The sequence below is a fragment of the Sapajus apella genome, unplaced genomic scaffold (genome assembly GCF_009761245.1).
Source record: "Sapajus apella isolate SASKATOON/1434 unplaced genomic scaffold, GSC_monkey_1.0 scaffold66, whole genome shotgun sequence".
NCBI classification, from domain to species: domain Eukaryota; kingdom Metazoa; phylum Chordata; class Mammalia; order Primates; family Cebidae; genus Sapajus; species Sapajus apella.
The window spans coordinates 2313887-2329915 of record NW_022437006.1 but is presented as its reverse complement, the minus strand read 5'-3'; the positions used below and the strand labels follow the sequence as shown (position 1 = coordinate 2329915).

At 36.1% G+C, this 16029-nt stretch overlaps 1 pseudogene; it reads left to right on the top strand.

Annotated features, from left to right (window-relative positions):
• The first annotated feature begins 13251 nt into the window (after positions 1–13251).
• On the top strand, positions 13252–14113 carry LOC116530415 (annotated as a pseudogene).
• The last annotated feature ends 1916 nt before the right edge of the window (positions 14114–16029 follow it).

Sequence of the window (16029 nt, the reverse complement as noted above, 5' to 3'; positions counted from 1 at the left end):
TGAATTTGATCCTAGCGTGAATTATGCTAGCTGGTTATTTTGCCCATTAGTTGATGCAGCTTCTTTATAGTGTCGATGGTCTTTACAATTTGGTTTGTTTTTACAGTGGCTAATATCGGTTTTTTCTTTCCATATTTAATGGAATCTTAAGGAGCAAATCAGGCCCAATGGTGACAAAATCTCTCAGCATGTGTCTGTAAATAATTTTATTTCTCCATCACTTCTGAGGCTCAGCTTGGCTGGATATGAAATTCTGGATTGAAAATTCTTTACTTTAAGAATGTTGAATACTGGTCCCCACTGTCTTCTGGCTTCTAGGGTTCTGCACAGAGATCCATGGTTAGTTTGATGGGCTTCCCTTTATAGGTAACCCCACCTTTCTCTCTAGCTGCCCTCAACATTTTAAAATTCATCTGAACCTTGGTGAATCTGACGATTATGTGTCTTGGGGTTGCTCTTCTTGAGGAGTATCTTTGTGGTGTTCTTTCTATTTCCTGAATTTGAATGTTGACCTGTCTTGCTAGGTTGGGAGAGTTCTCCTGGATGGTATCTTGAAGCGTGTTTTCCACCTTGGTTCCATTCTCCCCATCACTTTCAGGTACACCAGTCAGAGGCAGGTTTTGCCTTTCCACATAGTCCCTTATTTCTTGGAGGCTTTGTTTGTTCCTTTTTATTCTTTTTTCTCTAATCTTGTCTTCACACTTTATTTCATTAAGTGATCTTCAATCTCTGATATCCTTTCTTCTGCTTGATTGATTCAGCTATTGATACTTGTGTATGCATCACTAAGTTCTCGTGCTGTGTTTTTCAGCTCCATCAGGTCATTTATGTTCTTGTCTAAACTGATTATTATAGTTAGCAATTCCTCTGACCCTTTTTCAAGATTCTTAGCTTCCTTGTATTGGGTTAGAACATGCTCCTTCAGCTCGGAGGAGTTTGTTATTACCCACCTTCTGAAGCCTACTTCTGTCAATTGTCAAACTCATTTTCCATCCAGTTTTGTTCCCTTGTTCATAAGGAGTTGTGATCCTTTGAAGAAGAGGCATTCTGGTTTTTGGAATTTTCAGCCTTTTTGTTTTGGTTTTTCCTCATCTCCATGGATTTATATACCTTTAGTCTTTGATGTTGGTGATCTTTGGATGGAGTTTTTGCATGGTCATTCTAATTTTTAATAGGGATCGTATTGCTTTCTGTTTGTTAGTTTTTCTTCTAACCGTCAGGACCCTCTTCTGCAGGTCTGCTGGAGTTTGCTGGGGGTCCACCAGCAGACTGGGTATGGTAATTGCCTGGGTATTACAAGCAGAGGCTGAAGAACAGTAAAATTGTTGCCTTCTCCTTCCTCTGGAAGCTTCCTCTCAGAGGGGCAACCACCAGATGCCAGCCAGAGCTCTCCAGTATGAGGTGTCTGTCAACCCCTGCTGGGAAGTGTCTTTCTGTCAGGAAGAATGGGGGTCAGGGACCCACTTGAAGAGGCAGTCTTTGTAGAGCTCAAGCACTGTGCTGTGAGAGCTGCTTCTCTCTTCAGAGCCAGCAGCAGGAACATTTAAGTCTGCTGAAGTGGTGCCCACAGCATCCCCTTCTCCCGGTTGTTCTATCCTAGGGAGACAGGAATTTTATCTATAAGCCCCTGACTGGGGCTGCTGCCTTTCTTTCAGGCATGCCCTGCCCAGAGAGCAGGAATCCAGAGAGGCACTCTGGCTACAGCGGCTTTGTGGCACTGTGGTGGGCTCTACCCAGTTCAAACTTCCTGGAGTCTTTGTTTATTTTGTGAGGGAAAAACCACCTACTCAACCTCGGTAATGGTGGACTTCTCTCCCTCACCAAGCTTGAGCATCTCTGGCTGACTTCAGACTGCTGTGCTGGCAGCGAGAATTTCAAGTCAGTGGATCTTAGCTTGCTTGGCTCCATAGGGGTGGGATCCGCTGAGCAAGACCACTTTCCTCCCTGGCTTCAGCCCCCCTTTCCAGGGGAATGAACAGTTCTGTCTCACTGGTGTTCCAGGTGCCACTGATATTCAAAAAAAAATGCAGCTAGCTCAGTGTGTGCCCAAATGGCCACCCAGTTTTGTGCTTGAAACCCAGGTCCCTGGTTGTGTAGGCACCTGAGGGAGTCTCCTGGTCTGTGGGTTGCGAAGACCATGGGAAAAGCATAGTATCTGGGCCAGATAGCACAGTTCTTCACGGCAGGGTACCTCAGGGCTTCCCCTTGGCTGGGGAAGGAGTTCCCCAACTTCTTGTATTTTCTGAGTGAGGCAATAGCCCACCCTGCTTCTGCTTGCACTCCATGGGCTGCACCTACTGTCTAACCAGTCCCAATGAGATAAACCATGCAATTCAGTTGGAAATGCAGAAATCACTCACCTTCTGCATTGGTCTTTCTGAGAGCTGCAGACTGTAGCTGTTCCTATTTGACCATCTTGCCTGGGAATCATAAGTGAAATTTTAAAGATATAACTAGTTTAGAAAATAGATTCTAACATTTTCATAAACTTTAAAAATTCGGACAATTGTTTATTTTTTTAGTAAAAAGTATAGCTTTTTGAATTTTTAAAAAAATTTTAAATTCAGGGATACATGTGCAGCTTTGTCATATAGGTAAATTCATGTCATGGGGGTTTGTTGTACAGATTATTTCATCAGCCAAGTATTAAGCCTGGTACTCATTAGTGATTTCTCCTTATCCTATCCCTACTCCCACCCTCCACTTTCTGGTAGACCCCAGTGTCTATTATTCTCCTTTATGTGTCCATGTGGTATCATCATTCAGCGACCCCTTATAAGTGAGAACACAAGGTATTTACTTTTCCGCTCCTGCATTGGCTTGCCAAGGATAATGGCCTCCGGCTCTATCCATGTTCCTGCAAAGGACATTATCTCATTCTTTTTTAATGGCTGCATAGTATTCTGTAGTGTATATGTACCACATTTTCTTTATTCAGTCTACCATTGATGGACATTTAGGTTGATTCCATGTCTTTGCTATTGTGACTAGTGCTGCAATGAACATATGACTGTGTGTTTTTTCATAACAGAATAAATTTATATTCCTTTGGGTATATACTCAATAATAGGATTGCTGGGTCAAATGGTAGGTAGTTTTGTGTTTACCTCTGTGATGAATCGCCACATGGCTTTCCACAGTGGTTGAACTAACTTACACTCCTACCTACAGTGTATAAGCATTCCCTTTTCTCCACAACCTAGCCATTGTGACTAGTATGAGATGGTATTTCATTGTGGGTTTGATTTCCATTTCTCTAATGAACAGCGATGTTGAGCATTTTTTCCTGTGCTTCTTGGCCAAATATATGTTTTCTTTTGAAAAGTATCTGTTTATATACTTTGCCTACTTTTTAATGGATTGTTTTTTCTTATAAATTTGCTTAAGTTCCCTATAGATGCTGGATATTAGACCTTTGTCTGATGCATAGTTTGCAAATATTTTCTCCCTTTCTGTAGATTATCTGTTTATTGACAGTTTCTTTTTTCTGTGCAGAAGCTCTTTACTTTAATTAGGTCCCATTTGTCAATTTTTGCCTTTAGCCCCTCTGTCACCAAATCATTGCCAGTTTCTTTGTCCAGAATGGTATTGCTCAGGTTTTTTTACAGAGTTTGTATGGTTTGGGGTTTTACATTAAAGTATTTAATTCATCTTAAGTTGATTTTTGTATATGGTGTAAGGAAGAAGTCCAGTTTCAATCTTCTGCATACAACTAGCAGTTACCTCAGCACTATTTATTGAATAGGGGGTTCTTTCCTCATTGCTTGTTTTTGTAAGCTTTGTTGAAGATCACATGGCTGTAGGTGTGTGGCTTTATTTCTGGGCTCTTTATTCTGTTCCACTGTTTTATGTGTCTGTTTTTATATCAGTACCATGCTGTTGTGGTTACTGTAGCCCTGTAGGATAGTTTGAAGTTGGGTAGCATGATTCCTCCAGATTTGTTCTTTTTGCTTAGGATTGGCTATTTGAGCTCTTTTTCGGTTCCATATGAATTTTAAAGTAGTTTTTCCTAGCTCTTTGAAGAATGCCATTGGTAGTTTGATAGTAATAGCATTGAATCTATAAATTGCTTTGGGCAGTATGGCCATTTTGACAATTTTGATTCTTCCTATCCATGAACACGGAAATTTTTTTTTTTTATTCTGTGTGTCATCTTTGTTTTCTTTGAGCAGTGTTTTGTAATTCTCATTGTAGAGTTCTTTAACCTCCCTGGTTGGCTGTATTCCTAGGTATTTTATTCTTTTTATGGCAGCTGTTAATGGGATTGCATTCTGATTTGGCTCCCAGCTTGCTGGTTGTTGGTGTATGGGAATGCTAGTGATTTTTGTACATTGATTTTGTATGTTGAGATTTTGCTGAAGTTGTTTCAGCTTCAGGAACTTTTGGGCCAGGATTATGGGGTGTTCTAAATATAGAATCATGCTGTCTGCAAACAGGGATAATTTGATTTATTCCCTTCCAATTTATATGCCCCTTATTTCTTTTTCTTGTCTGATTGCACTGTTCAGGACTTCCAATAATATGTTAAATAGAAGTCGTGAGAGACAGCATCCTTGTCTTGTAACAATTTTCAAGGGGAATGCTTCTAGTCGATGCTTGGTCAGTATGATGTTGGCTGTGGGTTTGTCAGAGATGGCTCTCATTATTTCGAGTTATGTTCCTTCAATACCTATTTTATTGAGAATTTTATCATGATGGGTGTTAAAACTTATCAAAAGCTTTTCCTGCTTCTATTGAGATAATCATGTGGTTTTTGTCTTTACTTCTATTTATATTATGAATCACATTTGTTGATTTGTGTTTGTTGAATCAACCTTGTATCCCTGAGATAAAGCCTGCTTGATCTTGGTGGATTAGCTTTTTGATGTGCTGCTAAATTTAATTTCCCAGTATTTTGTTGAGTATTTTTTTTTCATCAATGTTCATCAAGGATATTGGCTTGAAGCTTACTTTCTTATCTAAAACTTTTTGTTTTATCACTGCCAGGTGTTGCTATCAGCATAATTGGTGGCCTCATAGAATGATTTAGGGAGGAGTTTCTCCTACTCAATTTTTCTGAATAGTTTTAGTTGGAGTTATACTGGCTCTTCCATGTAAATCTGGCAGAACTGGGCTTTGAATCCATCTGGACCTGTGCCTTTTTTTTTTTTTTTTTTTTTTTTTGGTAGGTTATTTATTACTGATTGAATTTCAGAGCTCTTTATTTTAGACCAAACTTTTGTTTTGTTTTTGAGAAGCATTTCCACTTGTTCTTTATAAGAATGTAAAATTCATTTTGATGAAGCTGTGAGGTCAACATCATACTAGAAAAAAGGTACATTCTGAATTTATTATTTTCCAAAAGAAGTTCAAGATGGATATCAGAAAACTTTTTCAAGAGCAATAAAGTTTTTCAGTACTCTTCCAATCCAGGTTGCCTTTAATAGAAAATCAAAACTTAGATGATTATTAAATCAATGAGCAATTGATTATTAAACCAATATTCACCCAGTTATCTGTGCTTTGCTGTTTCTAAGATATGATATAGATGGACTATATGGCTCTAACATATTGGTTTTATCCAATAACTAACAACTTCATGTCTTTTTAAAATACTACTGATTGGCCCACCCAATCAGTAAATGTGTGTTCAGCTTCCCAAACTTTTATCAGCTTTCCCAGCCAAATCCCTGGCTTCATCCACACCCCACAGTGTAACACCAACATAGAACTGTTCTGTAGGACTATAGCAATATGGAGCTGTTTTATCAGTATGTAATTTTACTAATCAGATATTTTATTAGAAAATTCATGAATAAAACTCTCATATACTTCATGGTTAATAAAATATTTGCTGCCACAGATTCTCAAATATTTTCTACTATGATGTCTTCTAAATTTCTGTGGCATGACTTTCAAATATTGATACTATTCTAAAACATTCAGCTCTATGAGGTGTATTTTAGCTTGTATTTTAGTTTGTTTCATGACTAACAAATTACCATGAGGCATATGCTCACTAATTCTTTGTTGAATTTATTCATTCAATATAAGTTAAGATTTTCATTTTGGGCTAGTGAAATGTTTATTTTTTTAAAAAAATTCAATTAGTTCTTGTTAATTAGTCATTTAAAAACTTTTTGAAAAGCAACAACAACAATACAAACTGCTTCTGAGACAAGGTAACTGTACTATAGTCTTTGAATTGTAAACTCCATAAAGAGAGGGACCATGCCTCTCATATTCAGCATTATATTCCTATTCACAAATACAACAAATATAAAGAATGACAAAGAAAAAGCATGAATAAGAATGAGACATGAAGAGGCACCCAGGATAAACTTGTCTACTTGAGAACGTTCTTCTATTGTTCTAGATTCAGCTCCTAGTCCTGGAATTACTTTGGGTAGGCTTTTTAATCATAACAATTATCCAAGCATACTGTATGGCAGTATTGATTTCAATGTTGGTATTTTCCTGGAAAAGAAACTGAAGGCAGAAAATATTTCCTAGAAAGTCTAATTTGTTGGTTGAATAAAAGAAAGAATAAACAATTCCACTGGAAAATAAAAACTTGGACATTATAAATTTTCTTCTTTAATTCATATATGGTTGATCTACTTTCTGTATTAGGGTTCTCTAGAAGGATAGAACTAATGGAATATGTAAATATAAAAGGTAAATTATCAAGTATTAACTCACATGCTCACAAAATCCCACAATAGGCTGTCTGCAGGCTGAGAAGCAAGGAGAGTCCATCTGAGTTCCAAAACTGAAGAACTCGGAGTCCGATGTTTGAGAGCAGGAAGCACCCAGCACAGGAGAAAGATGTAGGCTGGGAGGCTAGGCTAGTCTCTCCTTTAACATTTTTCTGCCTGCTGATATTCTAGCCATGCAGGCAGCTGATTAGATTGTGCCCACCCAAATTAAGGGTGGATCTCCCTTTCCCAGTCCACTGACTCAAATGTTAATCTCTTTAGGCAACACCCCCATAGATACATCCAGGATCCATACTTTGTATCCTTCAATCCAATCAAGTTGACACTCAGTATTAACTATCACACTTTCCATACCATATTTTTTGTAAGACACCACAAACACAGCATCATGAAGATTTTGCAGCAACTAAAATTTTTATGCTATATATAACAATTATATCTGTATCTTCTACTTACTCTTACCCATAGAGTATTTAACTTCTAAAATGTCTTTAAAGAAAAATTACAGTGAAGCATCACAAAATTTTCAAAAACAACAAAATGTACACAAACAGCAGAAGCCTATATGTGTCATTAGAAAAGATGAGACATATTGATGGCTGAAAATTATGCAGGTCACTCTTGTTTAAATGAATTTTGATGCCAAACCTTTGAAAAATATCTTTTAATTTTCAGAGCTTTTGTTATTTTATAATGATAGGTAATGATTGCATATATGTATATCAATTTAAAAATGTATATATCCCTAATAAAACAGTACCAAAATATGTAAAAAAAAAAAAAAAAAGCTTGATAGAAATACATAGTCACCATCTTATTGAAAAATTTCAATATATTGATGTTAATTTAATAAGATCAGTAAACACAAATTCAATAAATATACCAAAGTTTTGAATTATTCTATTCAAAGCTTAATGTGCTATATTACATAAAATTATATATTGGATCTTGAAAGCATCCGTAAAGCAACTGTCAGAAATTTCTACAAAACGTTGCATGTTCTCTCTTATTTGTGGAATCTAAAAATCAAAACAATTGAATTAATGGAGACAAGGGTAGAAATATGGTTATCAGAGGTTGGGAAAGGTAGTGGAGGGATAAGGAAGAGGTAGGGATGGTTAATGGGTACAAAAATAGAAAGAATGAATAAGACATAGTATTTGATAGTGCAACAGAGTGACTATAGTTAATAGTAATTTAACAGTACATTTTGAAATAACTGAAAGAGGATAATTGCATTGTCTTTAACACACAGGATAAATACCTGAGGGCATGGATACTCCATTTTACATGATGTGATCATTACACCTTGTATGGCCTTGTCAAAACATTTCATGTACCCTATGAATATATACACCTACTTTGTATCCACAAAAATTAAAATAATAAATTTTAAAAAAGAAATAAAAGGCAAAATGGCTTAAAATTTATGAAGAGAGCAGAGCAGACTGCAAAACAGAATATAAAATGATTCCATTGTGTTTGTGTGCATATGTAATTTTTCTTTTCTCCTCATATTTTCCAAAGTCATGCAATAAAGAAATACTGCTTTGTAATATTTTAAATAAATTTCTAAAAATAGGTATCATTAAAACCATGAACTTTGAACATAATCAAATTAAGTTGAAAGTTAATATCCAAAGTGTATATATTTCTAAATAAAATAGCTGAAGTGACTATTTTAAAATTGGTTATAATAGACTTCAAATAAAAGAGCATTATTAGAGATAAGAAAAATGTTCTGTAATTTAAAAAGGGATAATTCATCAGGAAAATATAACAACTATAAATGAGATACACAAAATAATATATCCTTAATATACATAAAGTACGAGTTGACAAAATTGAGGGAGTAAATAGACATTTGTAAAATTACAGTTGCAGATTTTGGCACCTACCTCTTATCAATTGATTAAAAAACTAGACAAAAAAGGATAAATAGCAGTAAATACAGATCTGAGCCACACCTTCAATCACTTTGGTCTAACCCATCATTAGAGCACACTACATTCAACAACTGCAGAATAAACATGTTTTTCAAGTGCATATGGTATATTTAACAAGATATATTCTAGGACATACAATACATCTCAATAAATCTAACAGAATTGAAATCATACGGAGTGGTATATTATGGAAAAATATTCCATGCTAATGGATAGGAAGAATCAATATCGTGAAAATGGCCATATGGCCCAAAGTAATTTATAGATTCAGTGCTGTCCACTCAAGCTACCATTGACTTTCTTCACAGAATTGGGAAACACCACTTTAAATTTCTTATGGAACCAGAAAAGAGCCTGCATAGCAAAAACAACCCAAAAAAAAAAAAAAAAAAAAAAGCTGGAGGCATCATGCTACCTGACTTCAAACTATACTACAAGGCTACTGTAATGAAAACAGCATGGTACTGGTACCAAAACAGAGATATAGACCAATAGAACAGAACAGAGGCCTCAGAAATAACGTCACATATCTACAACCATCTGATACTTGACAAACCTGGCAAAAACAAGCAATGGGGAAAGGATTTCCTATTTAATAGATGGTGTTGGGAAGACCGGCTAGCCATATGCAAAAAGCTGAAACTGGATCCCTTCCTTACACCTTATACAAAAATTAACTCCAAATGGATTAAAGATTTAAACATAAGACCTAACACCATAAACACCCTAGAAGAAAGCATAGGCAATACCATTCAGGACATAAGCATGGGCAAGGACTTCATAACTAAAACACAAAAAGCAATGGCAACAGAAGCCAAAATTGAGAAATGGGATTTAATTAAACTTAAGAGCTTCTGCACAGAAAAAGAAACTATCATTAGAGTGAACTGGCAACCAACAGAATGGGAAAAAATTTTTTGCAATCTACCCATCTGACAAAGGGCTAATACCCAGAATCTATAAATAACTTAAATACATTTACAAGAGAAAAACAACCCCATCAAAAAGTGGGCAAAAGATATGAAAAGACACTTCTCAAAAGAAGACATTTATGCAGCCAACAAACATTTAAAAAGTTCATCATGACTGGTCATTAGAGAAATACAACATCACTGGTCATTAGAGAAATACCATCTCATGCCAGTTAGAATAGCGATCATTAAAAAATCAAGAGACAACAGATGCTGGAGAGGATGTGGAGAAATAGGAATGCTTTTACACTGTTGGTGGGAGTGTAAATTAATTCAGCCATTGTATAAAACAGTGTTATAATTCCTCAAGGATCTAGAAATAGAAATACCATTTGACCTAGCAATCCCATTACTGGGTATATACCCATAAGATTATAAATCATTCTATTATAAAGACACTTGCACATTTATGTTCATTGAGGTCTGTTTACAATAGCTGAGACTTGGAACCAACCCAAATGCCTATTGATGATAGATTGGTTAAAGACAATATGGCACGTATACACCATGGAATACTATGCAGCCATAATAAAGGATGAGTTCTTGTCCTTTTCAGGGACATGGATGAAGCTGGAAACTATCATTCTCAGCAAACTGACACAAGAACAGAAACCAAACACTGTATGTTCTCACTCATAAGTGGCTGCTGAACAATGAGAATACATGGACACAGGGAGGGGAGCATCATACATGGCGCCTTACACTGGGGTTTAGGGGTTTGGGGACTAGGTTAGGAATAGCAGAGGGGTAGGAGGCTAGGGGAGGGATATCATTAGGAAAAATACCTAATGTAGTTGAGAGGGTGATGGATGCAGCAAACCACCATGGCATGCGTATACCTATGTAACAAACCTGCACATTCTGCACATGTACCCCAGAACTTAAAAGTGTAATAATAATAAAAGAATTGAAATTAGAAATAAGTAATAAAATATGTTTTAAATAACTCAAACACTGAAAAATCAAACACCTATCATACAACCCAACCTTGAAAAGCCTACATAAAGATCTGTACACAAACATTCCAGACCTCTTTATTTATATTATCCCCAAACTTATACAAATAGCAGATCTGTTTGCTTGGAGCTGTGATATTCTACACAGCTCTTTGCAGACAAAATGAGGCTGGACTTTGTTCTATGTATCTTTAATGATTTGTTAAATTAGGCATAAGAAGGTAATCTCCAGAAACTATGTTATCACCAACTGCCTGTCTGCAGTCATCATTAATTTCCTAGAATTTCAGAAGCTATTCTTTTTATATATGTATATACTTTATGTTCTGGGATACATGTGCAGAAAGTGCAGATTTGTTACTTAGGTATACATGTGCCATGATGGTTTGCTACACCTATCAACCCATCATCTACATTAGGTATTTCTCCTAATGCTATCCCTCCCCTAGTCCCCACCCTGCTGACAGGCCCTGGTGTGTGATGTTCCCCTCCCTGTGTCCGTGTGGACACAGAATGCATTTTTTACTACCTGTTTCAGACCCATTCCTATCTATGCTTATTGAAATCACATTTGTACTTGCATTGTGTGTCAAACTCTGCACTAGTCATTCAACATATGCTGTTGGAGGCTAGTTTCAGCAAATAGTCTACTTTTTCTAGTTTCCTTTCAGATTTATTACAGCATCATTGCAATGTCTGTTGCCTTATTAATGCTGAAGTAAGAGAGTGCCTTCTCTTTGAGGCCACTTAAATGTAAAGAGTAATAGGAGCATTCCCGTTGGAGAGTAGGCTTCCTTTTAGCTCATGTAATGTTGCAGATTTATAGGTAGTTCAAATTCCAAACTTGATCATTAGAACAGCTCTACTTGCTAGGGGGTTTCATAGAACTGATAAAAGAGGGAAAGAAAGACAAAGAGAAATTGGCAAAAAATAACAGAAGCTAGATGGTAAATGTAGAAGAGACCTCTCTATCTGAGAAAGAAAAAGGAATAGGGAAATCAGATCACATAAATGCACCACAGAGAACTTCAAAATGAGTCTCTATTTTATCTTCTATGAATGTTCTGGAAATAGCTTAGTAAGGTATTTAAATCATACCTCAGCTTCTTTTTCTAATTTGTTCATCTGTTTCAATATTAAGTACAGATAATTGAGTTCATTATATTCAGTTCATGGCACATATGTGTCCTTAGATGGGGAAAGTGCCCTGTCTTGCCTAATTTTCTTCTATCTCTGTTCTTGATCCTTATCCTTCTTGCCACTATAGACAATAATTCTAATTTTAATTATATTTATCTTTTTATTTGGTCATGTTCTTGCAAAATAACTATTGCTATTTGGTGTTTAGAAGGAATTGTTTTATGAATTGAATTCACCCAATGTCTGACTAAACAATTGAGCCCTTTGAAATAAATCTTTGCCCTCTCAAAATATAAATTTGCTTTTATTTAAATTTTCTTAAATAAGTTTTTTTTTGGCCACAAAACTGGATACCAAACAAAAGGAGTATGATTAATTTTATCTTTTTTATTCTGATTTCATATGAACTGTGGTTATTAAAATGAAAGATGAAAATTGGCTCACTCTTTGCACAGCGAATAAGAAATAAATAATAAGAGACAAACTAACACAATACTGCATTGTTAACTGCAAGATTCCTGGTCTGGTAGATTATTGAGCTAGTCTGTTAAACAGATGGTTCTCTGGAGTAAGGAGGGAACTGAAGCTTTAATATACCAAGGAAATAAACAGGTTAGTCTTCTCTGGGAAAATCTCATATGAGGAAAACAATAACTCTCCATCTACATTCAAAAGTGCATCTTTATAGAAATGCCTATTTACTACCATGAAGGACCTCTGAGGAAATGATACATGTCCAAATATTCCCCTTTCCAACTGTCTATGTAAACATATACTCTTCATATTCCCTATAAAAATAATCTGCTGAGATCATACAGGGTTGAATTCCTCTTAGCTTTGCAGCCTGGGATATTGTGAAACGGAGACAGGGCCATGGAGAGACAGTATCTCAGAGAGCAAAGTCAGAAGTCCAGACTGGTAAAGGCTGTGTGGACACCCAGATCTCCCTTCATAGAAAAGCTTTCTGCTCTGGCTGCCTATACAGCCTTTGGATAGCAGCCCTGGAGGGGTCACCTTGTTTCAGACAGCTTCCTTACCCAAGGTCAAGCTTCTTCCCACATTGGACTATATTCAATGACTGATGTATGTGAGACTATAAAAGCCTGGTCATCTCAGCTTAACTTGGAACAATGCTGTGATGTCTAGCTCCAGGACTACCCATGGGACAGCCAAGTCACTCTTTGGGTGTGCATTACAGGTCACCTTCTCTGTCTGCTTCTTTCCTTTCCTTTCTCCTCCTTAAAGTCACTTCTAATTAAATATTCTGCTTGTTAAATCTAAAATGCAGATTTAAGAGGGCCTTCCTACAACCAATATCAATTTAAAGGATACCTTGTGACTTAGAAGTTTTTATTTTTTAATTGTAGAATATGGTAGGATTAATTAACCATTTAGCTTAAACACATTAATAAAAAGTATTTCTATATCTTCTTCTTTATGGAAAGAAGATGTAGTAATCTATCAAATCAAATAGCTGAAAGAAAATGGCATCTTGAGAGACCCGAAAATTAAGAGCATTTTTACGCTCCAGGGGCCTCTCGTGGCGGCTGTCACCATGCCACAGAACCAATATATTTAATTACATCACAAACGCTATGTATACCGTTTGGATTACCATGAGAAAAAGAGAAAGAAGGAAAGTCGAGAGGCTCATGAACGTTCAAAGAAGGCAAAGAAAATGATTGGTGTGAAAGCTAAGCTTTACTATAAACAGCGCCACGCTGAAAAAATACAAATGAAAAAGACTATCAAGATGCATGAAAAGAGAAACACCAAACAAAAGAATAATGAGAAGACTCCACAAGGAGCAGTACCGGCCTATCTGCTGGACAGAGAAAGACAATCTCGAGCTAAAGTACTTTCCAATATGATTAAACAGAAAAGAAAAGAGAAGGCGGGAAAATGGGAAGTCCCTCTGCCTAAAGTCCGTGCTCAGGAAGAAACAGAAGTATTAAAAGTTATTCGAACAGGAAAGAGAAAGAAGAAGGCATGGAAGAGGATGGTTACTAAAGCATGCTTTGTTGGAGATGGCTTTACAAGAAAACCACCTAAATATGAAAGATTCATAAGGCCGGGCTTACGTTTCAAGAAAGCCCATGGGACACATCCTGAACTGAAAGCCACATTTTGCCTACCAATACTTGGTGTAAAGAAGAATCCCTTGTCCCCACTGTATACAACTTTGGGTGTTATTACCAAAGGTACTGTCATTGAGGTAAATGTGAGCGAATTGGGCCTTGTGACGCAAGGAGGCAAAGTTATTTGGGGAAACTATGCCCAGGTTACGAACAATCCTGAAAATGATGGATGCATAAATGCAGTCTTACTGGTTTGACAGCAATTTAATATATAATTAGAGGACTACACACCAATTGGAAAAACTGCCATTACTGTACTGTTTCTCAGTACTACCAATTAGCCATACATGTCTGCAATCGAGATTTATTGTAAACATTAAAATAGTCCCGTTGTATAAATGATCTTTATTTTGAAATCTATTTAGACCCCCATGTTAATAAAACTGATTGGAAAAAATTAAAAAAAAAATGACATCTTAAGAGTTTTAAAAAATTCATTCTATAGAATCACTGACTTAAAAATTGTTGCAGATATAATTTAGTCATCTTGTTGACATTAGGATCATGAAGTGATCCCAAAGACCCAAATGTGACAGCCAAGCCCCTGAATCAATTATTTTTATCAAAATGGTGCCTGAGTTCCCTTTACAGTGTCATAATTAGAAAAACAATTCTAGACAAATGAAGAGTTTTGTAGGTAAAACATAATAAATATGAAAAGGACACATACTCATATTTAGCGAAGCCACATTATAGCCTCAGCTTAACAACTTAAATAACCCCCATGATGGGACTTTTATCCAGGCTATTTCAGTCTGTAAAATTCAGAAGATGAAAAATCTATCAAAAATCTTTATTAGCATTGGATAGACATCTAGCCATTAGGTCAATGGTATCTTAAAGGGATAAATTAATATTATTTTGTTGATATTTATTGATTACCTATTGTTGGACAGATGTAAAAATAGATGGTGAGAGAACAGATCTGAAAATATACATTTCCTGCATTTGAAAATTTTAATTGTTATTTAAGTTCTAGGGGCATGTACAGAATGTGCAGCTTTGTTACATCAGTACATGGTGGTTTGCTGCACCTATCAGGATGATCTAGAGAAGAAATACAGAAAGGTAGAAATGTTGTGTAACAAATAAGTGCTACAATAGAGTAGAGCTGAAGGAAACTTAATCTAGAGAGGGATAAAAGTAGGGGTCAGAGGTAGGACGTGGTGCTCAGATATTTTGAACCACTCGGTGAAAGTAAAAATACTGGCCAACTTTGGAACAAAAAGAGTTAGCCAGAAGGAAGAAGGGTGGAGCATCCTTCCAGACACCTGTGACTAAATGCACAAAAGCCTAGAGAGTTAGAAGAATACATTTTAGCAAAATTCAAGAACATCAGTAACAGTGGAGACGGGTGGACAGTTGACAATATTGTAAAAGGTGGGTAGAGACTAGGTAGAAGCCATCTCTTGAAGAGTTTTAAATATAAAAGCAAGTTGTTTTGATGGTATCCTGAAAGCAAAGAGGAAGTCTTCAAGGAGAGTCATATAGTCAAATTTATGTTTTAGAAAGATTATCTTCCTGAAATCAAGGGAAGTGAGAAAAAAAGGTATTAGAACCAGTAAGTGCCCTGTGAATTTGCTTCTTTAAAAATATTATTTTAAAAGATAGAGTTTTTTTTAGAAATAATATTATGAGCAAAGTGTCCTAATTTTAAGAGAGAAAAGTTGACTCTGGCTATTTAAACAATGGGAAATTAATTTAAATGATTCTGGAAAGTCCATGTAAATATTGAGAGGTTGGGAACCAGGCTTTAAGACAAACTTCTAGAAATAAGAACACTACTGAAAAGTGACCTAGTGAGGAAACTGCTGCATACCACAAGCTTGATCTGCCTCAACTAGAAAGTCATGGCTATAGCCACTACCACCTACAAAGGAAGCTGAATTCCTCTATGACATCATGGCCATGAAACTGCAGCTTGACTTAGATTTAGATTCAAGTTACAGGAGGTTAAATGTGAATGCAAGATATAAAACAAGTGATAGATTAGAATCCTCTTTCAAGAAGCATAGTGGCAGTGGAAGAATAATGATTTGTCAAAATGTAAAGATGATTTTAAGGATAAATTTGTAACTATAAGATAATAATGATGTATTCATTTTGGATATATTGGGGAAGCAATATACTGGGATTAGGAATTGCAGAGAATGATGAGTATTTGAAATATTTTTCCAAGC